Source organism: Nannospalax galili, unplaced genomic scaffold (assembly GCF_000622305.1).
Source record: "Nannospalax galili isolate Female #2095 unplaced genomic scaffold, S.galili_v1.0 scaffold108, whole genome shotgun sequence".
In the NCBI taxonomy this organism is placed as follows: Eukaryota; Metazoa; Chordata; class Mammalia; order Rodentia; family Spalacidae; genus Nannospalax; species Nannospalax galili.
In genome coordinates this window covers 1040444-1066243 of record NW_008358988.1, presented here as the reverse complement: position 1 = coordinate 1066243, position 25800 = coordinate 1040444, and the positions used below count along the sequence as shown (strand labels likewise).

At 46.7% G+C, this 25800-nt stretch overlaps 1 long non-coding RNA gene across 1 annotated transcript; it reads left to right on the top strand.

Annotated features, from left to right (window-relative positions):
* The first annotated feature begins 13470 nt into the window (after nt 1-13470).
* LOC115068337 lies at nt 13471-14346 on the top strand. The gene is made up of 2 exons (XR_003847700.1): nt 13471-13649; nt 14157-14346. It is a non-coding gene; the product is annotated as an uncharacterized LOC115068337 (long non-coding RNA).
* The last annotated feature ends 11454 nt before the right edge of the window (nt 14347-25800 follow it).

Genomic DNA, 25800 nt, shown 5'->3' with positions numbered 1-25800 from the left:
TACCAACTGGACATGACTTCTTTTCTTTTTAATTTTTACAAAAACTTTATTGAGAATTTCATACATGTATGTAAGGTGTTTTGATCAAATCCATGCCCACTCCCTCCCCTCCAACTCTTCCCATATTCCCCATCACTTTTTTCTGATAACTTCATGTTCTCTTTCTTCTTTTTTTATTAATGGGCTTTTTGCTACTCTAACATTCCCCCTTTGGAAGAGCTAACCCTAAAATCTTTTAAAGATTAGATGAGAGCTCCCAAATACTTTTTGACATTTTTGGCCTTTGGAATGGAGTATGTTGCTAAGAGGACCAAGGACATTTTGACTTTTAGTGAAGAAGCTGGCTACTTTTCTTTGGGGTCATTTTATACTAACTGCCTAGTCAGTTCCTACCTCCTATCACACCATCTCTGAAGAGGATACCCAGCTTGCAGATAGGGAATTGGGATGCAGAGCAGACTGCTCTGGCTTCTTCCACCAGCATGCATATATGAGCCACTTATAAACTTTCCCACATCTCTCCTATTCAAAGTTTCTCATGGTAGCATGATTCTTTATATCCACAAGTTGAACAGAAATAGCTAGGGGCAATCTCACATCCTCCACTTTATTTTATTTTATTTTTTTGAGACAGGGTCTCCCTGTAGCCTCGGCTGGCCTGGAGCTCACTGTGTAGACCAGGCTGGCCTTGAACTCACAAGGATCTGCCTGCCTCTGCCTCCTGATTATTATATTTATTATATTATATTATTATAATTATAATTTATAATTTATTTATTTATTTTATGTGTATGAGTGTATTGCTTGCCTGTAAGTGTACCTGTGTCATACAATGCTTGAGGAGGTCAGAAGAGGGCGTTGGATCCCCTGGAACTGGAGTTCCAGACAGTTGTCAGCTGCCATGTGGGTACTGGGAATAGAACCTGGGTCCTCTGCAAGAGCAGCCAATGCTCTTAACTGCTAAGCTATCTCTCCAGTCCCCTAGATTGGTTTTTTAAGATCAAATTTTGCAAGAGTTCCTTCATTCTTTAAATTCAGTCATTTAATCTCTCTGTGTATTTAGGATTCTCATTGAGTGTACGTTTCAACTTTTGATTGTGTCTACATATTACTAAAACTTTATTTTTCTTTATTTCTTCTTTCTTTCCCCTTTTTTTTTTTGTCTTAGACAGGGCCTCCCTGCAGTCCCAGCTGGCCTGGAACTCACAGAGATCCACCTGCCTCTGCCTCCGAAGTGCTGGGACTAAAGGCGTGTGCCACCGCACCCTGCTGATATGTACCTAGTCTTATAATATAAAAAGGGCAGTTCCACGTCCCAAAAGTCTTCAGTGCCTCATTTACTTATTCATCTTATTCATCCTTCTTCCGTTACCCTTTGCAACTCCTGAAATTTTCATTATTCCGTAGGTTCTCCCTTTTTTTTCTGTTTTTTTGTTTTTTGAGATGGGGTCTGGCCTGGAACACAGAGATCTGCCTGTCTCTGCCTCCCTAGTGCTGGGGTTAAAGGTGTGTGCCCCCACACCTGGCTAGATTTTCCTTTTCCACCAGCCTTTTCTGTTTCATTTATGCGGTATGTAGTCTCTTCACATTGTTTCCATTCCCTCTGAATGTGCATTTAAATTTCCTCCCTGCCTTTGCATGGCTTGAAAGCAAGCATGTCTTTTTAGCAATAAAAAGCGTTCCATTGTCTGATGAACCACAGTTTACCCTTTTGTCTACTGAAAGACATATTGGCTGTTTCCATACTTTGGCAAGGTCAAAGCCGCTGTAAATGTGTATCTCCAGCTCTTCTGGGTATAAATACCAAGGCTTGTGGTTGCTGGGTCACATGGTCAGATTATGCTCAGTTTAAGAAAGTCTAGTGATGCATTTGTAGTGAGTGAAATTTCCTGTTGCTCCACATCCTCTCCAGCCCTTGATTGGGCTAGCGTTTTGGATTTTGTCCATTTCAGTAGATATATTTTGTTATAGCCTTGATTTGCATTTTCCTGATGACATATGATGTGGAACATTTTTTTATGTCCTTATATATCATTTGATTTGGGGGGATGGGAGGAATGAGATGTCTTTGTGGCCTTTGGTTCATTTTTCTGGTTGGATTGCTTACCTTTTGTTGGATTTTAGTCTTCTGTATATATTGGATGATATTTCTTCATCAAATGTGTCTTTTGCAAACATTGTCTCCTGCTCTGTGACTTGTCTTTTCATTCTTTTTTACAGTGCTTTTTGAAGAACAGAAAATTTTAATTTTAATGAAGTCCAGTTTATAACTCCTCTTTCATGGATTATGAATTTGGTGTTCTATTTAAAAAGTTCTCACCATTGGGGCTGAAGAGATGGCTCAGGGGTTAAGCATATTTAACTACTCTTGCAGAGAATCTGGGTTTTGTTACCAGCACTCACATGACAGCTCACATGTAACTCCAATCCCAGAGGACCTGACACCCTCTTCTGTTCTCTGTGGGCACCAGGTATGCACACGGTGCACTTACATACATGCAGGCAAAATACTCATACATATAAAATTAAAATAAATAAAATTTAAAATTTTGGCTATGGTGATGCACACCTTTAATTCCTGCACTCAGGAGGTAGAGCCAGGAGGGTCTATGAGTGGCCAGCCTGGTCCACATAGAGAATGAGAATTGCAGGCCAGCCAGGGCTACATGGTGAGATCCTGTCTCAAACACCCCCTAATAAAGTAAAATAATAAGTAAATAAATAAATAAGCTCTTGCCAGACTCACGATCATCTAGATTGCTTCCTGTTGTCTTCGAGGAGTCACACAGTCTTGCATTTTCCATTTAGATGTATGACCTGTTTTGAGTTGATTTATGGAAGGCATAAGATCTTGTGTTCCAGTTTATTTTTTCTTGTGACTGTCCCGTTGTTCTAGCACTACTTGCTGGAGATATTATTCTTTCTCCATTAAATTGCTTTTGTTCCTTTTCCAATCATTTGACTACACTTACGGGGCTCTATTTTTGAGCTAGTACTCATTTCTGTCTCATTGACTAATTTGTCTCTTCTTTTTGCTAATACTGCATCATCCGGATTACTGTAGTTTTAGAATAAATATTTTTCATTTTAATTTGTTTTGCATTTATTTATTTGTGTTTGTGTGTGTGTGCACACGTGGATGTGTTAAAGGACATTTGTGGGAGTTGGTTCTCGCCTACCATTTGTATCCTGGGGATTGAACTCAAGTTGTCAGGCTTGGCAGTGAAAGCCTTTACCTCTGAGCCATCTTGGGAGTCCTAGAATAAATCTTGATCTCAGGCAGCATCAGTCCTCTGTTTTGTTTTTCAATATTGCATTGATTATTCTGTATCTCTTTTTCTGTGTAAAAATCATAGAATTAATAACCGCAATATTTTTGCCAGAATTGTAACTGGATCAGGTTGGGAAGGGCTGATATCTTCACAACACTGAGTCTGCCTATCCATGAACATGGAATATCTCTTATTTGTTTGTTTTTTTAAATTTCTTATCAATCCATTTTGTGTTGTTGTTAAATATCTGAGGATAGGGTGCTGGAGAGATGGCTCAGTGGTTAAGAGCACTGACTGCTCTTGCAGAGGACCCAGGTTCAAATCCCAGCACCCACATGGCAGCTAACAGCTGTCCTTAACCCCAGTTCCAGGGGATCCGATATCCTCTTCTGGCCTTCATGTGCATTATACAACACAGTGCACTTACAAAACTGTAGGCACAACACTCATACACATTGAACAAATAAATAAATAAATAAATAAATAGGTTTTTTTTTTGTTTTGTTTTGGTCCTTGAATACACAGAGATCCACCTGCTTCTTCCTCCTGAGTGCTGGGATTAAAGGCGTGCACCACCACACCTGGCATAAATTAAGTTTTTTTTTTTTTTTTTTTAAGAAATAAAGAAATATCCCAGGATAATGGGGCGTGGTATTGCACACCTTTAGTTCCAGCACTCAGGAGGCAGAGGCAAGGAAATATCTGAGATAGAGGCCAGCCTGGTCTACAAAGCGAGTTCCAGGCCAGCTAGGGCTACAGGGAGACCCTGTCCCCAAAAGACCAAAGCAAATAAATAAAATACACAAGACTTCACAATTTATTTTAAAAGGGGTTTATTTAGGTCACAGTTCTGGAGATGCAAGAGAGTATACTGGCATCTGATTGACTGCTAGTAAGGGCCTCGTGCTGCATTATGACACAGCAAAAGAGGAAGTTGATGCATGCAGGAGGAGCATGTATGTGAGAGGGATGGAGGAGAGGCTGGGCTGCTCTGCATCAGCTCTGTCTGGCAAGGAGCAACCCACTCTTGATAAATGATATTAGTATTCTCATGGGGATAAAGCCTCCATGTCCCAAAGTGTCTCCAAAGGTCCAACATCCCCTGGACCATTACATTGGAACCCACACCTCAACCTGAGTTTTCGTGGCAATCATATTTAAATCACAGCAATTTCTTTTATGAGGTTTGTAATTTTTCTCATATATATGTATATATTCCGTTATTGAACTTTGGGAGGTGTAATGTAATTGTTATTGTTTTAAGTTCCAAGTTCCACAGTCCAGTCATCTGCAGGTAGTTTCATTTCCTCCTGTACACTTTTGTTTCTTTCTGTATTTTCAGCTGTCTGGGACATTTAGTATGAGGCTGCAAAGCAGCAAGTGGGGGCAGCCCATCCTTGTTTCTCACCTTAGTGAGAAAGTACTGCAGGTCTTCACCATTAAAGATGATGTTATTTTAAGATTTCTGCAGATACTCTGTTTTGTTTTTGAAACAGGGTCTTCCTATGCAGTGCTGGCTGACCTGAAACTTGCTCTGTAGACCAGGCACAGAGGTCTACCTGCCTCTGCCTCCTGAGTGCTGGGATTAAAGGTACTTGCTTCCAAGACCAACTTTCTGTGGATGTTCTTTATAATGCTGAGGCAATTTGCTGAGGGTTTTTTTTTTTTTTTTTTTTTGGAGACCGGATCTCTCCTTGTAGCCCCAACTGGCCTGGAACTCACTATGGAGACTCACGCACCACCACTCCAGGCCCGGATTTTTAAATCATGAATGAGTGTTGGATTTCATCAAATGCTCTTTCTGTATCTATAGATATCATCACGTGATTCTTCTTTAGGCATTGATCATAGGAATGAGTTTTCAAATATTGAACCAGGTCTCCATGCCCGGAATAATTCCTGTTTAATTATGGTGGTATATAGTTAGATTCTTTAATTATTTGGTAATATTTTGTTGTATATAAAATGGTGTATAGATTCTTTAATTTAATTTGGTAATATTTTGTTAAAGACTTTTAAAAAACTTTGGACTACAGAGCTGATGCAGTTACTAAAGCCTCAGATTCACAAATAAACAAACAAAAATAAAAAACCCCAACCACCTTTGATCATTTAAAGTAATAAAGCCTGCCATTATTTTCCACTGTAAAGTTAGTTTCCATTTGTAGTCTATATTCTTTGAAAATGAGTCTGTACAAACAATTCACACTCAAGATTTAAGCTCCACCTACTGGAGAGACAAGAATTTATTTAATTTGGAATTATTCTTCTGTCGCTCAAATAAGTTTTCTATATTTTTTTCTGGTACTAGGGGCCGTATGCTAGACAAGGGCTCTGCCAACTTTGCTTTTTAAACTAATGTTCCAAGTTGTAGTACAAGCTAGGATGTTATGGCTGAAAACTGAAGTTTGCTGAAGAAATCTCATATATTATACTAAGTAATTGTTTAGGACTAAGCTCCTGTGTGAGGTCTCAAAACACAAGATATGGAAGGCCATTGAGATGGCTTAGTGAGTAGAAGGCGTTTGCTGTGTGAAGCTCACAACCTGTGTTTGACCCCTGGATTTCACAGTGGAAAGAGAGAACCAACTCCTAGAGGTTGTCCTTTGACCTCCACATATGCACTGTGGCACTCACACTAATAATAAATAAAATTTAAAAATATATCATTGGGGGCTGGAGAGACGGCTCAGTAGCTCAAAGTGCTTATTGCTCTTGAAGACGCAGCTCACAGCTGCATGTGCTCCAGTTCAGGGGGTCTGACACCCTCTTCTGGTGCCTGTGGGCATCTGCACACATGTGCTCATGCCCACACAGATACATACACATAGATAAATATTTTAAGCTGGGCATGGTGGCTCATGCCTTTAATCCCAGCACTGGGGAGGCAGAGGCAGGTGGATCTCTGTGAGTTCAAGGCCAACCTGGTCGACAAAGCAAGTTCCAGGCCAGCTGGGGCTACAGGGAAACCCTGTCTCAAAAAGACCAATAAATAAATGAATAAATAATAAATCCTTTAGAAATTTATTGTGTGTGTGTGTGTGTGTGTGTGTGTGTGTGTGTGTGATCAAAGAATAACTTTCAGGAGTTGATTCACTCCTACTTTTACATGCATTCCTGGGATTAAACTCAGGTCACCAGGTTTGCTCAGCAAATACTTTTACCCACTGGGCCATTTTGCTGGTCCTAACATTAAAAATTTGAAATAAATCAATATGGAGTCATTCCTGTCAAAGGTTTGGTCACCAAATTGACACTAAGTTATCTCACTTGAGAAATCAGGAGACACGATAACAAATTTCCCAAGCCATGTAGTCTTCAGCTCCTTCTGCTTTATTTCTGTCCTAGTTTGTTTCTCCATTGCTGTGACAAAACACTCTGACCACTACCAACTTGAGGAAGAAAGGGTTTATTTTAGCTTACATCTTCCGGGTCACAGTTTATAAGGGAGCCCAAGGTAGGAACTCAGGGCAGGGGCCTGGTGGCAGGAACTGGAGCATAGGCCATAGAGGAACTCTGCTTACTGGCTTGCTCCCCTGGCCCCTGCTCAGCCTACTTTCTTGTGCAACACAGGCCCACCTGCCCAGGGATGGCACCACCCACAGTGGGCTGGGCCCTCCCATATCATTCAGCAATCAAGAAGGTGCCCCATGGACATGGCCAGAGGCCAGTCCAATGAAGGCAATTCCCCAACTGAGGCTCCCTCATCCCAGGTGTGTCAAGATGACACTAAAGCTATCCAGCACACCTTCTTACAAAAAAGCAGACTGGAATCACCTGCTATTAACCAATCAATTATGTTTTTAGTTTTCTGTCTCCCTGTCCCCACCTTACAAGGAACAACGACCAAGTTTTTGTTTCTGTGTTTGGCGGCCCTTTTCCACCTACGGGACCATCTGCTTCCACTCAGTCCTTTGGAACACTTTATTTTGCAGGGGTTTGGGGGGTAGGGGGGCGCACACCCGTAATCCGGTACTAGGAAGCTGAGGCAGGAGGGTCATAAGTTCGCTCAAGCCTACATAGCAAGACCGTCTCAAAAAAATTAAGTAAGGAAAAGGACAGTGTTGTACAATGCCTGGAAGGTCAGAACAGGGCATCAGATCCCCTGGAACTGGAGTTATAGACTGTTGTTAGCCACCATGTGGGTGCTGGGAACTGAACCCAGGTCCTCTGCAAGAGCTGAGCCATCTCTCCAGTCCAGAACAATATATTTTTTACACAAGTTATAACACAAAAGAAAAGGACTTTGAGCTCCTACCAAACTGAGGGCAGAAAGACATGGGGAAGATAAAGGTTATTTAACAAGGTCTGTCCCTAGATCCCACTGGTGCTCTCAGGCTGATACCGGTCTAAGGCCATGTGTGCTGTTTACTTTCTGTCCTTCCTCATTGAGGGGAGACACCTTTGCAAACAAACGCCTCGCTTCTAGGAAACGGGACGGCAGAGGTTTGCTTGCACTAGTTTCTCAGTTGTCTTCAGCTCAAAATAATCATGTGCTGAAGTGGCGCATTCTGCTATTGTGGATTTCCAGTGACCCTGCCTCTCAGTGAAGGAAAAACACTGAGTTCGCTGTTGATTTGTCTCCAAATAACATCTTTTCCTATAAACTATATTTGGATCTTTTAGCCACAAACAAAAAGTTGCATTCTCAAGTTAGCAAAAAATAATACCAGAAAACCCAAGGGTCTGGAGTTCAAATTGTGTATCTTCCACTTACTATTGGCTGTGTAACCTTTACTGAGATGTGGCTCTCTCTCTCTCTCTCTCTCTCTCTCTCTCCCCCCCCCTCCCTCCCTCCCTCTCTCTGCCTCTATTTTCTTTTGAGAAAATGAAAGTAATTATTATATTTACCTTGAAGATGGTTGTAAGGAAGTAGTGTGGTGATGGATGTATTACTTTTGACACAGATTCTCCCACAGTGCTTAGTTCATAGTAACTACCATTGCTATGAGGGGTTGAGTGTGGGCTCGGAAGTCAGCCCCAAATTTCACCTTTCTTTCCATCTCCCTTTAGGTCCCTGCTTACTACCATATATCTTTCAGACTTCATTGTCTCAATAAATGTGGTTGCTAAGCTAAGCAATAGTTCAATTTTCCATATTAAGCATTTTTGGTTTTTTGTTTTTGGTCTTTTTGAGACAGGGTCTCCCTGTAGCCTCAGCTGGCCTGGAACTCGCTATGTAGACCAGGCTGGCCTCAAACTCACAATCTGCCTGCCTCTGCCTCCCAAGTGCTGGGATCAAAGGCATATGCCACCATGCCTGGCATTTACTAAACATTTTAAAACATGTAAGTAAAATAATGGAGCCAAGGATGAGTCCATGCCTAGAATGGCTACTTTTCACTCCTTATTTTGTAATGTGGGTTCTTCTTAATTTTTAAAAGATTTTAAAATATTTTTATTTTATGTGTACGAGTGGTTTTTTGCATGTATATAAGTGTACCATGTGTGTATAATGCCTATAGAGGTCAGAAGAGGTATCAGATCCCCTGGAAATGGAGTTTCGGATGGTTGTTAGCCACCATGTAGGGGCTTGGCACCAAACCTGGGTCCTCTGCAAGAACGACCAGTACTATTAACTGCTGAGCCATTTCTTCAGCCCAGGCAAACTTTTTATTTTTTAGTTAAACAAGTTAGTTCACAATCTTCGATCCCACCACAATCTCTCTTTTTCTGGAATCAGGTCTGGTCTCCTGAGGGCCTGGAACTGAGCCCAGTACTTGAAGGGCATCACGTCACCGTGGCTGAGGATGCTGATGCATCTGAATCAGCAAGTTGGTGCCCACATGCACATTAACACAAAGCAAGGCACCAAACACCCTCTGCAGAATGATAAGTCTTTAGCTCACTGGGCATTTGTTGTTTCTGGCACCGAGACTAACCATATGTTGTTGGGATGTGTTAGAGGTTCCAGCTGTGTAAAACAGCAGTGGCCGTGCTCTCGAACATCAAGAGCTGGGTTGGAATTCTACAGTTTAGCTTATTGTCCTGCTGTATCTCCTGTTTGCTAGATTCTAGGCACCAGAATCTTCCACTGATTGTCTTCAGACTGCAACATAAAAGGAAAACTGAACTGTTCATTGATAATTGAATGGTGTCAAGAAACCCAAGTCCTTGAGGCCTGCTCACAAAGCCTGTGTTGTAGGCATGTGCTAAAAGCTGTAGACATGTCTTCATTTCCTCCCCACAAAAGTCTGTGAGGTCACTGTGCCTTGTGCCAGGCTGTGGCCTGGCTGCTGGTGACAGGATCTGACCTTGGCATTTCCCTAGTTACTCTTCCCTCTGGTATATTTGGGTTTGCTTTTCCTTGTATAAGTCTGTAGGAAATAGAAAGCACCAAGGTGGGCATGGTGATGCACACCTTTAATCCCAGCACTCCAGAGGCAGAGGCAGGCAATCTCTGTGAGTTCAAGACCAGCCTGGTCTACATACTGAGTTCCAGGCCAGCTGTGGCTACAGGGAGACCCTGTTTCAAAAAACATAAACAATGCTGGGCATGGTGGCGCACGCGTTTAATCCCAGCACTCGGGAGGCAGAGGCAGGCGGATCTCTGTGAGTTCAAGGCCAGCCTGGTCTACATAGTGAGTTCCAGGTCAGCTGGGGCTACAGGGAGACCCTGTCTCAAAAAGACCAAAAAAAAACCTAAAAACAAACAAACAAACAAACAAACAAACATAAAGTAACCACCAATATCTGTTATTTATTGCTTTGTAACCAGGGCTGGCCTTGAACTTGTGATCTTCCTGTCTCTGCCTTTTGAGTGTTGGAATCGTAGGCAGGCATGTGCCACCATATTCTGCAACATCTGCTCTTTTCCACTCGATTTCTCCAGCCCACTTCTTATTTCAATTTTGGGTCCCAGTGCTTGTCATTCAATTAGGAAACAAAAGGCACTGTTACCATGCCAGAAAGCCAAAGGGTTTTAGGAGCTGTGTGCCAGGGACCTGAGACATTGATTGACCGATTGCAGTGCCAGGGAATTGAACCCAGGACCTCACACTTATTAGGCAAGCACTCTATCACTGAGCTATCCTCAGGCTGGGGTCCCTCAGCCTGCCAGAAAAGTCAGCGGGGTGGCCTGAGGAGCATGTGCCTGCAGAGGCTTGGGTGCTTACTCCAGTCGCTTTGTGCTTCTTTATTCCTGTCAGTTTGTTTCTCCCGAAATGTCATTCAGTCTAAATGTGAGAAGTCATGCCTCTGACTGTAGCAAGCAAAAAGTGGTGGCAACACCAATTTTGGTGGGACTTGTGGCAGGAAGAATCCAGGAGACCTTGGCTCTGTAACCCAGATGAGGTGAGAGGTCAGCACAGGGGGCAGGAGATGCAGCGTTTCAAACAAAAGACAAAGTAGGCCAGAGGACACACCATCTCTTTCCTAAATCTTTTGGTAAATTACTTCTTTTTGCTTTTTGAGGCAGAGCCTCACTATGTAGCCCAGGCTACCTCTTATTTTAAAAATTTGTTTTTTATTTTTATTTCACATGTTTGAGTGTTTTGCCTGCATGTATATGTGTACCACAGTCATGCAATGCCCATGGAGGCCAGAAGAGGGTTTCAGAGCCCCAGGAACTGGAATTATAGACAGTTGTTAACTGCCATGTGGATGCTGGGAACTGAACCCAGGTCCTTTGCAAGAGCAGCCCTAACTGCTAAGTCTTAACTGCTGAGTCATCTCTCTAGCCCCTTGCATTAGTTTCTCATCCACTAAATCAACTTAAAGGAGGAAAGATTTATTTTAGCTCAGGGTTAGGAGGCTTCAGCCCACAGTAGGATAGCACCACTGTTCTAAGGTTGTGGAAAGGCAAGAACTTCATGGCAGGAGGACTGGAGGAGGAAAGTTGCTCACCTCACACGAAGGCACAGGACAAGAGGTCCTTCACAGACACCCCCAAGGACCCACTTCCTCCAACAAAGACCCTCATCTTAATAGTCCAAGCAGTATAAAGCCACTAATAACATGGAGGAGGTTAGGACCCATATAATCAGCAAGAGACTAAGACTTCAACGTGAGCCTTTGGTGGGGGAGGTGGTGTAGGCACTTTACATCCAGACTGTAATAGGTCTGGACTTTGCCCATGGAGGCCCATGCTGTGTTTACTGACCTGGTAGAGTGACCCTGGGGACAGTTCCATTTCATGTTGTCGATTGTCAGAGGCTTCACTAAAGCCTGTCCACGTCGCTCTTCATGGGAAAGATTTCATTCGAGTCACCAGCTTTCTCCTTTCTCTGAGATAAGATATATAGTGTCACAGCAATTAGACACGTTTGGGCAGTGCTCCTCGGTGGTCCCATAAACACTGACTTCGGAACATTAACAGTGCTTGAGTTAACTCCCTTGCTTTACTCAATTCTTTCAAATTGATTTACAGGGAGTGGTGGCACATACCTGTGACCCCAGCATTTGGGATGCAGAGGCAGGCAGGAGGACCCTGAATTCACCAGCATACACCCACAGGGAGGCTGGCAAAGGTGGAGGGCTCCAGCCTCTGTCCTCAAGACCATATTTATATGGGATTATAGAAATGTGGCACTCTTACAAGAATAGTTATATAACAGATGGCATTATTGCTTACTTTTAGAGTCCCCACGCATCTGGTGTCAGCCATTTTGTACTAACTCATAGCCTCAGGATGTCTAGCATTAACCCTCTTGACCCTTCTGGATAGCCATATCCATAAACTAGCCCTTATGGCCTTTTGTTCCCTACGTATGCAGGAAGCCAATAGCTGATCTGAACTTGGACCAGATGCCTCCAGGGTTGTCCAGCTGTCCTTGCACAATCTTCAAGATGCCTCTCCGAGTCTCAGTGTTCTCATCTATAAAATGGGAATCAGAGCATCTAGTTCAGATGGTTGCTGCGTCTGTTAAATGAGATTATTCTTCTATCAGCCAAGGCTGATTGAGGGCTGTGGCAGGCACTGCTTGCTGCTCTTCCATTCTTGAGAACAAAGCTCTGAATTCCAGCCACCAGCAATGCCTATGTCTCCCCCACCTCCCCTGTATCCCCCGTGGTACAACTGGTCAATGTAAGCACAAGTGGTGCGTGTAACTTTGGGAGGCTGGGATCAAAGGTGTGCACCACCATGCCCGGCAAAGATGCATTTTTTTAAGTCATCATTTTTTGGCATTTCTGTCTCTTCCTAGTATACCAGGCACTAGTTGACACAAGTACCATTTATGTGCCAGGCCCTGGCTCTGCACAGGGGATCACAGGGAGAAGAAGCCAGAGGCAGCCCCTCCCCATGTGGAGCTTCTGGCCCAGTGGAGGCTAGAGACAGAAGTAAAGCATCATAAATGTGGGTGTACTGTGAGAGTGGACAGCACACAAACTTGACTGTGTCAGGGGCTCATCAGGTTCTTGGGAAGACACTTTTCACCTAGAATATGAATTCTGAAATTAAACCTGAAATAAACCTTCTAGAGTTGCTTAGTTTTAGTTACTTGCTTTCAAAATCACAAATTGTAGCCAGGTACTGGTGTTGTATACTTGTAATCTTATTGTGTTGGGAGGCTGAGACAGGAGGATCAAGAGCTGAAGGCCAGCCTGGGCTACACAGTGAGACCCTGTTTCAAAAACAAACAACAAGAACAGTAGCAACAACTAATTTCGGTCTGGAGTTATAACAGTGCAGAGCACCTGTCTGGTGTGTGTGAGGCTTCAATTCCCAGCACCACAGAGAAGGGTCAGGTGAGTCACTGACTTGGACAAGGCATTGAGAAAACGAAAAGCCCCACAGCGAAGGACAGTCAGATGGTTAGTCCTCATAGTGCTTTGCCATCCACTTGTGCCAGCAGCACCTGGCCCTATGTGCCTGTAGATTCAGTTTCTTGTTCGGGGGATTGGTGACTCCTGGCTCCAGGCTGCTGCTGTGGCTGTGATTGGAGCGTCAGTGGGTGACCTGGAGAGGGGTTGTTGTGATTTTGATGTGAAGTACTGCAGAGGCTCATGTGTGTGACCAGATGGTGGAGCTGTTGTGGGGGTTGGGGAACCTTTAGGTGGTGGGGCCCTGCTGGAGGAGGGGAGTTCCTGGAGGGTTTTAGACAGTATCACCTTTGGCCCCATCTGTGCTTTCTGATCTGTAGAGGTGTGAACAAGCAGCCTCAAGAACCGGTCCCATCACTGTGCCTTCTCTGCCATGATGGACTTTAAACTCTGAGTCAAGAGCCAGAATAAATCTTTCCTCCCTTAAACTGCTTTTATCAGGTGTTTGGTCACAGCAACAGGAAAAGTAACTAACACGGCAGACCTTGGCAAACCTGCCCAGGGATTGGAGTACCCAGGCCTCAAGGGGAGCTGGGCTTCTGCTCCTCTGACGACTGTTAAGCAAGAAGGGGCCCAGGATGCCTTGTATCTACCCAGCTGCTAATGGCTTGCCAGGTGTGTGTGTGTCTGCTGTTGGTGGACTTGGTAACTTTTTCTTGTTTCCTTTCTCTGCCTTCCTTTCTTTAATTTTAAGGATTTATTTTATTTTTAATTATGTGTGTGTGTGGGGGTGAGTGCTTCCTTTCTGCTCTTGACTGTGGATGTCATGTGACCAGCTATCTCAAGCTTCTGCCACTGTCACTGCCCCACGGCGATGGACTGGAACCCTGATCTAAAATAAACCCTTTCTCCCGAGTTGCTTTTTGTCAGGATATTTTACCATAAGCCACAGATACAAACCTAGAACAGTGGTATCAGTGCTTCATAACTACTGACAGACCCTGGACCAAAGTCCAGGGGCTCTGACCCACCAGGGTCAGCCTGGGACCTAAGTCAGTATTTGGGTTTACTGGTAACCTGCACAGGGTTCACTGGTAACCTGGCACCCCACAGACAAGTCTATGTAGGCAGACTTTTCCCCATTCCTGGGTCCCTGAGTCACTGTCCATTTATTCCCTGTAGGACTGCCTGTGTGGCCAGTGTTCCCAGCAAGACCTGAGCCAGATCATGGAGACCAGACAGCCTTCCCAGGACCCTGAAAAGCCTGGAGGATTCAGGCCATGGCTGTTCCTCTATGTAGTCCCAAGCCTTCATGAAGCAGGTGCCTGGTGCCTGGGCACTAGTAAAGGAATGCATTAAACCACCAACTTCACTTTGGTTTGGTTTGGAGGGGACACTCCAACTCCCATGCCCTTTCCTTCTGCTTTGGGATGTCATGGCTTTTAGCAGTTCAGTGCCCTGGACCACATAGAATGGGGGAACTTTCTACCACATCACTCATAATACTCAGCTGAGTGGTCCCACCCTCAGTCAGGTGAGTTCATCCACTGTCCAGCAGTTATGGTTAAATCTGAAATGTCTCCCAGAGATTCTTGCGGTGGAGCCCGGCTGGTGATAGTAGCTCTTTAGAGGTGAGTCTATGAAGGTTATACTCAAACCCTCAAGCCTAGCTCGGTGGTGCACACCTGTAATTCCAGGAAACAGGCGAGTTTCCACAAGACTGTCTCAAAACAAACAGGTCAACAAGATGGCTCAGCAGGAAAAGGCATTTGCCTCTGAGCCTGATGACCTGAGTTTGAGCTCAGGGATTCACATGGTGAAGGGAGGGCACTGACTACTGCAAGTTGTCCTCTGACCTCCACATACAGGCACATAAATAAATGGAACAAAAAAATTCAAAAAGCAAACCCAGTCCCCAATTCCTGCCTCCCTCTGCTTCCTGGCCCATGAGATGTGAACAGCTCCTGCTCCCAGGAACTAAGCTGTTCTGCCACTCTTCCCATCACAATGGACAGAAACCCTTCTCCTGGGAGTTCTTTCTAAGGGTATTTTGGTCACAACAACAGGAAAGTAACTATGGACTCAAAAATATAACTCTCACCTGAAAGGGGCTAAGAAATAGTTTATTCTGGAGCCAAATATGAATGACCATGACCTGGGAACAGAGATTCAGGTTATCCCAAATTCCATGTTCCAATGTGGAAACAGTTTCATGAAGTTTTTATAGTAACAGAACAAAGAAAGTCATAAATCAAGGCACTTCTCAGATACATTGGTGGACACAGTAAGTTGGTGGTTAACAGCTTTGCTTTCACAAAAATCTCAGCTCTAGGTCTCAGATGCTATTTGGTGATACTCTTGGTTGGTGGAAGCTAGGATTTGGTTAACACACCCCAGAAGGTTTTTATCTATTAGTCACAGGGTGTTAGGTCAGACACAGAGGGGGGCAAGGAGTGGTTATTTAGGGTGAAAGGCAGTCCCCCAAAAATGGAACTGCGACATTCCAAACTCTCCAGAATCACTGAAGTTCTGTCAGCTGATCAGTCCTGCAGAAGGTTCAGTTTGAAAAATGCATGGTTTGTTTGTTTGTTTGTTTGTTTGTCTGGGAACTTTTATTCACACAACAAGTCAGTGTAGTCCAGGCAAACCTGGACCACTGTCGCTAGCCCAAGCCACACTTCTACCCCCTCTTTTCTCTGGCCCTTCTCTTCTTTGAGTTGAATTGGGTCTCCCTAAAGATTTGGAAATACAGTTGCTGCAGATGTAATTAGTTAATATGGTCATTAGAGTGGGCTGTAATCCAGTGACTAGTATCATTAGAAAAAAAGGAAATTTAAGTGAGGTCTGGGAGCTAACATTTGTCATCCTAGCACTAGGGAGGTGGAGGCAGGAAGAGGCCAGCCTGGACTACATAATGAGACCTTGTCTCAAAAAAAAAAGAAAAAAAGATGTGAATTTGAATGGAGAGACAAAGGAGGAGAGAGATGAACAAGGGGGTGGGGAATAGGCCACCTACCAGCCAAGGAGAGTGGCCCGGAGGAGATCCTTGTCTCACAGTCCCCTGAAAGACCTGCCCAGGGAACCCTGGACAGACACCAGCCTTCATAACTGAGACAGCCCGTTTCTGTAGCTTCATCCACCCTGTCTGGGGTCCTTGGTGACAGTAACCCTGACTGATCACTATACAACTATTCAACACTATACAACTATTCAACAGTTCAAGCCCTTGGCCTGTGCTGGGGATGAGACATGACACAAAGAGAAAGGACAAAGAGTCACTGCATTCACAGGCTTGCCTCTTAGTGAGAAAGAGGCAGATACTCATACGGTGGTGAGACCTATGATGAAAGCAGAGGTGGGTCCCTGCTGCAGCTATTGTCATCTCTGTCCTTGTCAGAAAGGACTGAGGCCTCTTCTACCCTAAGCAGGGTTCAGTGGGGTCTACAGAGAGATCTTGGAAGGACAGCTTCCCCGCTCAGCCCTCCTGCACTCCTGGACCCCTGAGCTGGCCACTCCTCCCTTCTTCCTTTTTTTCTTTTTTGTGTGTGTGTTTTTGAGACAGGGTCTCCCAGTAGCCCCAGCTGTCCTGGAACTCACTATGTAGACCAGACTGGCCTTGAACTCACAGAGCTCTGCCTGTCTCTGCCCCTAAGTGCTGGGACTAAAGGCGTGTGCCACCACTTCTTGCCTGACTGCAACTTTTAAAATGTTGCCACTTTCCCATATCGCAATGTGTCTGCTCTTGCTGCTGTTCCTTGTGGAACACTGGAGAGTAAGTTAGAGACCTGGTGTCCTGGTTTGTTCTCCATTGCTGTGACAAAACACTTGAGACCCTGTAGCCCCAAGTCTGGAAGTCTCTGTGTAGACCAGGCTGTAAGTCTGGCCTGGAAGTCTCTGTGCAGACCAGGCTGTCCTGCCCCTGCCTCCCAATACTGGGGGTTAAAAGCCTTTGCTACCACACCTGGCTCTGTGGGGCATTTTATGAATTGCTAATTGATGTAGGAGGGTCCAGTCCACTATGGTGGTACATTCCTAGGAAAATGGATCTGGGCTGTATTAGAAAACTAGCTGCACAGGAGCCAAAGAGCCAGGGAGCAAACCAGTAAGCAGCGTTCCTCCATGCTTTCTACTTAGTTCCTGCCCTGAATTCCCTCAGTGATGGATTGTGACATGGACATATAAGATGAAATAACCCTTTCTTCCGCAAGTCGCTTTTGGTCAGAATGTTTTATTAAAGCGACAGAAAATGAAACTAGGACAAACTCCCATCAAGGTCCGCCAGCTGCTCTGAGTGGGTAGGATCATGGGCTTTGCAGGCAGCCAGGAGGATCTGCCTGGATGCTTATCAGAATGCCTGGCTCATATTATACCTAGGAGGAAAGGAGGAAGAGTATGTATCATGCACAGCAGAGCTCAAAAAGTAGGAGGGCATGGAGCACCTGTCCTCAGCTCCTAGACACTCTTCTGCCCAGCTCTAGACCATCTGACCCTCCCAAGCTTGATAGGGATCAAGCATCAGATTAAAGAATTCACATTTAATGACATAAGAAATCAAGCTGGCTGGGCCATACCTATAATGCCAGCACTCAGAGGCAGAGGAAGGACAATCTTAGTTCCAAGCCAGCCTGGGTTATACAGTGAGACCTCAGGGTCTCACAAAAGAGAAAAAAGAAGAATCAGGCTGGTTGGTAGCTGGTCTGAGGACAGAGGGAGGTGTGAGCCAAGGGTCTTTGCATGAGACCATACCCATCATCTTATGCAACCATTCCATGAACCTGATAATCACTCATAAGTTTGGCCAGCTAGCAACCCCCACATCCTCAGACCAGAAGTGGCCCCCAGCCTCTTGCTTCTTGCTGGGCTTGGGGATCTGAGGTCTATCCACAGTAGAGGTTCCAACTGCCTGTGGAACATTGTTGATATCAGATTCCTAAGCAACATCTGGATTCAATTTAGCATCAGAACACTGAAAGCCAAGGTTGGCCACCTGCCAACACCCAGCAGGAGGAGCAGGGCTGCCACCCCCTTTCCAGGGTGATAAAGTTCCCTGGGCCTCTGGAGGCCCGCACAGTTTTCACAAGGCATCCTGAGGAAGAAGGTCGTAGTGGTTTTTGCCGCCCTGGGTTCCCTCCAGTCCAGGCTTGGACATCTGGCTTTTGCAGGATCCAATTCAACCTTCACTGTCCAGAGAAGGGCAGGGATTCAGAAATAGTCATGTAGAAAAGCAGGTCCCCATTCCAGTGCACTGCACTGTGAATAAATAACATGCATGATAGTTAACGCTGCCTTCACTGGGTGCTGACTTAAAGTACATCCTGATGGCTATTTAAAACCCATCATTCAAATTTATCCTCAAAATAACTGGAGCTGAGGCTAGGGAGAAGGCTCAGTGGGTACTTGTACAAGCATGAGGGCCCAAGTTGAGTCCCTAGCATCCACGTAAAAACCAGGCATTGGTGCACAGGACTGTAACCCCAGTGTTGTGGGCCAGAGACTTAGCTGAAATAGCAGTTCAGGTTCAGTGAGAGACCCTGCCTCAGGAGAAAAGTGGAAAGCAAGAGAGGAGAACACCTGACAGCCTCCTCTGGCCTCCACATATACCTGCCCTGCCTGTGTGCACACAACCACCCCCCATATGTGCACACATATACTCCACACACAAAAATAAAAACTGGACTGAAGAGGTGGCTCAGTGGTTCTATTCCCAGCACCCACAGGTTGGCTAACAACCTGTAACTCCAGTTCCAGGGGATCCGACACCTCCTTCTGGTCTCTGTGGTCACCTGCACATACATGTTATATACTCAGAGATACACATTCACATAAATAAAAATAAAATAAATATTGAAAAAAAAAACCTGGAGACTGGGTTAAAGTACATACTGAATATGTGAATCTGGGAACCAAGCCACATTGGCTTGGCATCAAATGACAGGATTCCTCCTGAGGTCCTGATACTGAGTCCCACTAGTATGTCCCCTAGGCTATGCTTTCAACAAGGAAACTGGGGTGGGCTCAGTGCCCAGCATGTAAAGGCCCCCAAATTCCATCCACAACAGCAGGAAAGAAAACAAAAAAGAGCAAGTTTTAGGCTACCTGGTATCACCAGCTTTGGGGAAAGCATTTGCCAGCCTGACTCCTACCAGGTCAGAGTCCAGCAGAAGCATGGAGCGTTTTGTGTCCCATGTCCCCAGACTCTAGCAGGTATGCTGCTGTGGTGACTGCAGGCACACTCACAAGGAATCAGAATAGCAGGGCAGGAACAGCCCTCTAGGATGAGGCAGGCCACTCTCCTCTCTACTGCTGGGGGAAAGTGAAGCCCTATCACACTGTCACTTATGGACATGTGACAAGATGGTTTCCTAAAGCCCTTGACCTGGGGATGCTTTCCACTGCAGTATCCTGTCTCTCTCCCCTGTGACTCCTACTCTGGCCTTAGGCGGGGGTGGGGGTGGGGGTCAGAAGCTGCTGCATTCTTCAGGCGGGAGTCCTCTGAGCTCTGTCCTTGAGCATGGCACCCATTGGCAGGGCTGTGCACAGCCAGCTGGGAGGAGACAGACCCAGCACAGGAGCTGGCCCCAGAACAGTGGCAGTTTCCTCTGGGGAGATCCAGGACCCCAATACCCAAACTGGAGGTGGCCAGCCTATGAAGTGAGGTGTCCTCTTTTTGGTGGCCTCCAGAATCACTCCTGTGACCCAGAGGCCCAGCCTTCTTGTGACCTCTCTAAGCAGAAGCCCCACTGGGATAGCTTTGCTGGGAAGTAGGGCCATATGTAGGGTATGGATGACAAAAATGTGGCAGCCTTATACAGCCCCAGGCAGAGAAAAGCTATGACGCGTCTGGTGTAGGTCTCTGTCTCCTTGGCAAATAGGGACTCCAAACTGATTGAATTTGATTTAGAAAAAGCAAGAAATGTGGTACCTAAGTCCTAAGAAACATGATACTATTTACTGTGTCTGGGGGCAGTTTGGACCACTTTACAAGGTCCCTTCAACTTGTCACATGCTTGTTCGCAGGAAGGCCTTTGCTCACATGGGCTCATGCCTCCACCCCATCTAAGAACCTTCCTTATGCCCATGGATGAGCTCAGTCCCCTCTTGTGTGTTCCCAGGCTACGTGGGGTTCCTAGAAAAAACTCCTGCATCTGTCTTCATTCATGATCCTCCTTAAGTTCAGGGGAGAAATCAGTGGCCACAGAGAGGCTCTGAGGCCTGTCATGCCCTGTTCGACCTGTCCTCTACCCAGCAGCAGATGGAGTCTCTTGGAGCATCTATTTGGGCAGTTTGAATTGCAGTGTGGTGAAGGAGTAGGTAGATGGTAGGTCGGCTGTGTCTGATTAGCCCTTCCTCTGCCTTTTAAAAAGATTTATTTTTATTTGTGTGTGTGTGTGTATATGCCGTGTGTGTGTGTGTGTGTGTGTGTGTGTGTGTGTGTGAATGCCAGCGGAGGCCAGAAGAGTGTTGGATCCTTCGGAACAGGAGTTACAGGCAGTTATGAGCCACCTAATGTGGGTGCTGGGAACCAAACTCGGGTCCTCTGAAAGAGCAGCAAGTGTTCTTAACTACTGAGCCATCTTCCAGCCCCCTCTGTCTTTTTTGCTTGAGTTTCAGATTTGAAATGGCTGGTGGTATAGCTCCACCAGGACTCTGAAAGGCTGAGACAAAAGGTGGTTTCCCATTCATGGAGAGATCTGGCTTCAGGTCCCTGTGGGCTGTGTTTATCCACATCTGAACTCTAGGACAATCAGTCATGGACACGAAGGTGCCCCTGCTGCTGGGCACAGAAGCAGCACCTCACACAAGAGCAGGCAATGGATCCCAAGACTTACAGGTAAAGCTGTGACTCCTGCAATTGCACCCTCCTGTTGGAGTCAGAACTGGACTCTCATCAAGGTTACAATTGCTGGTGGTGGTATCATCCCACATGTCCACAAAGCTCTGGACAAGAATAGAGACTGTCTAAAGGATACCTGGATTCATCCCACAACTCTAAATGTTATAACAGTTGGCCAGTGTTGGTTCCAATGGACTGGATCTCTGTAGAAAACATTTTGCCTTTTGTAATTATCTGAGCAATTTGGAAGTTTAACTCCAAATTAGCTTTCTAGCACAACTAAAATTTTGCATTTGAGTCTTAACCGTGTTTGCATGCTTTTCTGAAGTAGTACGTTTTGATCAAGTTGACTTTATTTAGGATACACAGCTCAGACTGGCTTTCAACTCAAAAATCTTCTTGCCTCAGCCTCCCAAGGGCTGGGATTATGCATACCACGTTTGACTATTTGTTGAGACAGGGTCTCCCTGTAGCCCCACCCCCTGGCCTGGAACTCACTATGTAGACCAGGTTAGCCTCCATCTTACAGAGATCCATCTGCCTCTGCCTCCCAAGTGCTGGGCCTAAATGTGTGTGCTACCATGCCTTGCTGAGTTGACTATTTTCATTTGGGTTTTTTTCATTGATAAGTTCAATAGGCTGGGGGTATATGCTTGTGTAGCATGTGTGAGGCTCTGCATTCCATCCCCAGCACCTCTAAATAAATAAATAAATAAAATGGAAATAAGGCCCTTGGCCCCATCTGTCCTCAGAAGTTTTCCCTTGCCATCCAGGTCTTCTCGCCCCTTGAGGTGTCCTCTGAGGTGGCCTGGTCCTCTCTATGCCCAGAATGACTGGACCGGATACTTTTGTATAACTAGTTTGCCGCTCCTCTCATTTCATGGGAGCTTTCGGAGACTGGCTAGTTTCATGAGCTTTCCAAACAGGTCTGCAAGCGAGGGGAATCTGGGGCAGCTGCCACACGTCACAGGTCCTACTCACCCTCGAAGTGTAGACCTGAAGGGGAAGGCCTTCTGCCCGAAGAGTGGCTGGGAAGAGAGCAGGAGTCACGGGCTCCATGGCTGTTTATGGGGCTTGTTTCAGGCAGGCCCTGGCTCAATGATTTAGATTTCCCTGGTCACCTGTGACAGTGGCTACCATGCCTGCCAGGGGAGTTCAGACTGGATATACTGAGGTAGCAAACAGAAGGCAAGTCTGGGTGAGGGCCAGGTCCAGGCAACCACCGACAAGGCCATTTGTATGGAAGTTCTGGGCCTCTCCCCACCAACACTCCCCAGTGGCCTGAGAGTCAAAGCTCTGGGAAGGAAAGGGTTGGGGGAGAGCCCTCAGTATCTTCTCCACTGCCCACCTAGCAGGGGTTCTGGCTGGTTCTGGTCTTGGGGGTCCTGGAGGTGTCAGACAATGCCAAACACTCTAAGGGAAAAGACACCATCTTCTGGGGAGGCAGTAGACTGGGGGGAAGTCTGAGATTCAAGTTTTGCCCCATCTGATGGCTGGTGCTTGTAGGCATCCAGGGCCAGCTGGTCTCCACACACTGTGACATCAGAGTTCTGCACATGCTGGCGTCCTCCTGTTGTCCATGGTGTGGTTGGTCCATGGAGCTTCCAGGCCCATTAGCCTGAAGACAATGGCTGGGCACAAGGTGCTGGCTTGATGAAAAGAGCCAACTGCTCCTCTCCCTCGTTCTTCCTTCAGAAAATGCTCCAGTTTGTGCTAGGAAGTGAGGACACAGGGCAGGGCCAAGGGATTGGTAAAGAGCAGTCAAGGTCAGCTCAGTCAAAGTGGCTGCTAAGGAATTGAGGTTGCTCAGGGTGGACCCTCCTCTGTAGCATCTTGAATCTGAGGGGCCCTCAGGGAGCTAAGTGCATGTTGGGAATAGCAGGCCTTCCAGACCCCAGGGCACCACCTGTGGGTTGGGAATAAGCACAGGAAAACTTTCCAGAGGGCTGGCTTTATGCCTAGGATTTAATCAACTGCAACTCTTTTCATCCCTCCCCGCTTTCCCTTCAGTCATTTGACACAGAGCCTCTCACTATAGGCCAAACTGCCCTCGAATTTGTGGCAATCCTGTCTCTGCTCCAGGATTACAGGTATGCACAACCACACCCGACTTGAAGCAACTCTTCAGTGGGGCAGTGGTTCTCAACCTTAAGGGCATGCTCTGTGGGGACTCGTGAAAAGCAGATGTCAGAGACGCTGATCACTGGGCTCAAATGCCGGCAAAGCTCTCCCCTCCAGATGACTCTAAGACAAAGTCAAGACTGGGAACAGTATCTGCCTTCCACAGATAAGGAGACCCTACCTTGAGAGGCCGAGGAACTTTCTCAAGACCACGCAGCACTACTTGTCAAAGCAGGGCCAGTCTGGCTACCTCCTCCCTTCCTCCAGTACTTGTCCCCTGCTGAGTCTGCTCAAGCTTTGGGGTAGAGGGGAAGCTCCCTAAGGGGAGGTAGTAGCCAGGTGTGGTGGCGCACGCCTTTAATCCCAGCACTCGGGAGGCAGAGGCAGGAGGATCTTTGTGAGATCAAGGCCAGATGGGGCTACAGGGAGACCCTGTCTCAAAAAAAGTAATCCAAACCAACCCCCATCCCCCCCAAAAGAGGTATTGGGGGATCAGTTTTCTGTGGGTGCCCAGCTGTTCTCAGAGGGCCTGAGTGACCTGTGGTATTGGCTGCCTGTGTGGATGGGGAAGCAGTGAGAGCTGGGCCTTGCTTGTAGCTGCCTGGAGCAGCACAGGACTCTTCCCTGCTGCCTGTTTGGGTGGCTGAAACTTCAGTCTAATCCAGGAGTCAAACAGGCAGCAGACCAGTGCAGGCTTGATTCCTCTGCTGGGAGCAGTAACCAAGGTGGGTCTGACTCTAGAGGCTATGTGGCTGCACAGGACCCCTGGGAACCTCTGAGACCGCCGAGGAAGGCTTCAGAAACTGCAGTCTATGGTCTCAAGTTCTGTGACTTCCAGTTGAAGCAGGAGGGAACAGGTGGGGTAATTCCAGCAATCTGGGCTTCATTTCTGGCTCTGGCCATGGTCCAGGCCCCAGGCATCAAGAAGCTGGGAACGGGAACTGCTTTCAGTTCTCAAACCAGCAGAGCAGAGCTGGGTATGGTGGCTCACATCTGTAATCCCAGCATATGGAAGGCTGAGGCAGGAGGATTGCTATGAGTTCAGGGCCAGTCTAGGTTATCTAAAAAACAAAAAACAAAAACACAACAAAAAACCCCACCCCAAACCTGTTGGATATAGTAGTGCATATCTTTAATCCTTCAGCTGGGCACAGAGGCACAAGCACATAACTTGGGAGGCCGAGGCAGTGGCAGTGACAGCAATAGCAGCAGCCGCAGCAGCAGGAGGATCACAAGTTGGAGTCAGTCTGGGCTACAAGATGAGTTCCAGTCCTGCTTAAACTATTGAAACTCTTGCAGAAGCAGGACAGGGAGACCGCCTCCTTCCGTAACATTCTTTTCCTGGCAGGCTGCTAACCCTGACTCAGCTGTCATGGCCTCCCACTCTTCAGAGGGCTGAAGGTCCATCTTAGATACCATCTTGGATACCAAGTCACTCTGGAGAAGCCTGGTTTTTTGGACAAGTGGGCAGGCCATTGGAGTTGAAACCAAACCCTAGAGATGTAGCTTTGAAAACTCCAGGTTCTTATGCATCTCTGCATCTCAATTTCCTCCTCTACAAAATGGGAGTAACAGCCCTACCCTAGAGCACTGGAGAATAAAGAGATGCCACTCTGCCTGGCTCAGCACCAGCCTTGGGGCTGACATGCCTAGTTCCCCAAGCTCTGCCCACTGCCTGGCCCTTCCTGGAAAGGGCACCCAGAGGCTCCCTTGAGAGCAGTCTAGTTTGAGGAATGAAGGCTTCTCTAAGCCACTGCTGGCTTGGCAGCTGTCAAGGCTCCAGGGAAGGTAGAGGTACTGATTGATGTGACTGTTCAGGTCACTCAGAGGGGCACTTTCAGACCTGAAGGATGGTATCTGCTTTGGTCAGCACAGATAGGGGTAACTTGTTTGGGTGGTGAGCAGTGACAGGAGTGTCCACAGGGCTCTTAGACCCACAGGGGCCGTCACAGATGGGCTGTGTAGGGAGTGTCACAGATACGTAGTCTTCATATCTTTGAAGGAGAAAGCATGATCTAACACTGCCTATTTCATAGAAGGGAACACTGAGCAGAGAATGTCAGGAGTGGGAATTAAAGGTACAGTCTGGATGGCCGGGCGTGGTGGTGCACGCATGCCTTTAATGCCAGCGCTCAGGAGGCAAAGGCAGACGGGTCTCTGTGAATTCAAGGCCAGCCTGGTCTCTATAGCGAATCCAGGCCAGCTAGGGCTACAGCCTGGGGAGGAGGTGGAAGAGGGGAGGGGCCGGAAGCATGACGGGGGAGGGGCAACACACACAAACTGCCCTGCTGATACCATGACTGAGATGCTCACCCCTGGTGTGCTGCTGGCACATGCCTTTGGGACCTTCCTAAAGGACCTCTCCCACCCAACCTGCCACGCCTTGCAAGGTGCTTCAGTTGAGGTCAACACCTGATTACAAGGGATGAAGCCCAACATTAAACAGCTTCAGTAGTAACACGGGACTCCTGAGAACACTGGGCCTGGTGACATCTGAGAAAGTTTCCCCGACAAAGGGGTCCTACAACTCAAGGTCAGGAGCCGCTCACTCATTTCTTCCCCACAGAAGAAAATGGCTCTAACGGCTGTGGGTAGGTTACCTCACGGCTCCTACTTCCAAGAGGGAAAACTCCCATGGAAGGCTGGCAGGAGTGGCCTGGGCCAACTCTGCTCTGGCCGGCACCACCTGAGTCAGGATTCCAAGTCTGGGCTGGTCTTCCCAGGATGGCATGTGCTGATGTGCTGGAGTCCAAAGAGAAGGGGACAGAGTCAGACAGGCTTGTTCTTTGCCCCAAGCCAGTTTCTGAAAACAGGGAAGGTCCTGGAAGGACCCGCTGCTCATGCCGCAGTCAAGAAGGCACTGTCCTCCAG